Source organism: Cynara cardunculus (assembly GCF_001531365.2).
Source record: "Cynara cardunculus var. scolymus isolate 2C chromosome LG 1, CcrdV1, whole genome shotgun sequence".
NCBI classification, from domain to species: Eukaryota; Viridiplantae; Streptophyta; class Magnoliopsida; order Asterales; family Asteraceae; genus Cynara; species Cynara cardunculus.
In genome coordinates, this window is record NC_037528.1 from 47,980,276 (window position 1) to 47,982,282 (window position 2,007).

Consider the following 2,007-nt stretch of genomic DNA (forward strand, 5'->3'; position numbering starts at 1 on the left):
TATAATATAATGGATTAAAAATCTTTTAAAAATGTTTTTATATTAATTTTTTCATTTATAAAAATGGATTTTTATTTCAAAAATAAAAAGATGCTCATAATTAAAATTTGTTTTTTCCAAAAAAAAAAAAAAACAAAACAAAAAAGTAAAAGTGGTTTAGTCATTACTCACCCATCACAAAAAGTAAAGGCGATTCTCACCCGTGATTCCACAGTTGAAATGTGTTTGACTGGTTTTTCTTTCTTTGACCAAATGTGTTGTATTATTTCTTTATATATATTATTATTTGTTAAGTGGGATCATCTTTAAGGTAAACTATAGACCCGTAAAATCGTCTGATATGTTTTTAATCTAATTACCACATTTTCGAGGAAATTTTAAAGTTTTTTGGTTGATTTCAATGAATTTTTTTTTTTGTCGATTTCAAATAATTTTTTTGATTGATTTCAACAGATTTTTTTCAAGAAAATACCAAATCACCCAAAAATGTAATCTGTTCTTGATTTGAGTTTATCACAAATAATTTAACCACCAACTTTTATGACGAATCACCCGTTTAGCAACAAATTTTCAAAAAAATATCCGTAGATAAAAGTCTTCCATTTAACAGTTTCCGTCACATATTTTGTGCAGGAGACGAGGTAGTGTAGGTGTTTCTAAATTGGAACCATGTGACACTCAACAATACGAGTAACGATGGCAATTTATTTTCATTTAACCTTAAAATTCTGGTGTTCGCTTTTGAATTTGCATGGAGGCTTCTTCTTTGTAAACATCTCTAAGGGTTCGTTTACCTAACGTTTATCTGGGTAAGTGTTTGCCGATAAAAATCAACACTATTACTTACTTTGTATGATTTTAGTTAACGAAAACAATATACTATGCATTGATTTACCCGGAAAACACTAAACATGGTAAGACTCTTGGTTCTTACTTTCGCTCTTACCGGTAAGATTATTGGTCCTCACCATATGCATTCGATAAAGTAATGTAACTTGGTAAGCGTTTATCCGAATATGCGTTTAATAAACGTACGAAAGGAGAGAGAGAAAAAAAGGTCTCTTTGTATTTTGTGATTTGAGAAAAATGTATTTTCTTCTTTTTTATGTCAATTTTGTTTTTTATTTTATATATCCCAATAAATCTAGAAAATAAAATAAACTATCAATAAACGAAAACGAATTATATCAACCATAATTTTTTTCTTATCAATAATAATTAAAAAGTATTTGATTTTTAATAAAAAGTATATTTCTAGTGAAAATACTAAAACATTTATATGCTTGAAAAAAATATTTAAATTTTAATATTAAGTAATTTTATTTTAGAAATATATATTGTAGTGTAGGCTGTAAAATGACAAATTAAATGAAGTGTATGTTTTTGAAAAAAATTATAAAAATGGAATTTTTTTTCAAAAAATCTTTTAAGGAAAAGATGCTCATAATTAAAATTTGTTTTTTCCAAAAAAAAAAAACAAAAAAAAAAGTAAAAGAGGCTTATGTACCGTTTAATAAGCACTTACTTGGTAAGTGCTTCTTGGCCCTTCTTATGTTCATCCGTTAAGGAAATTTATACGTTAAACACTTACTTTATCGGGTAAGAGTGATAAAAAAGATGGAGAGTTTTACCCGGTAAGTGATGATGGCGACTCTTACCAAGGTAAGCACTTACCCAGTAAAATCGTTACATTCGATATGTTTTGATGTAGTAAAATCTTACGCATCAAAATAAATTATAGTGTTGACTCTTATTGATAAATGTTTACCGAATAAGCATTTGGGTAAACGACTCCTTAATCACCCATCAGAAAAAGTAAAAGTGTTGATTGACTCATCACTCGTCTGAATTGATAGGCTCCGTCACCCCGTGATTTGAATATTGCATCGGGTATAATGTGTTTGACAAAATGTGTTCTATTATCCTTTATATTTTACCGTTTATGTTATATTATATCATTATATGGTACATAATATATATATATATATATATATATATATATATATA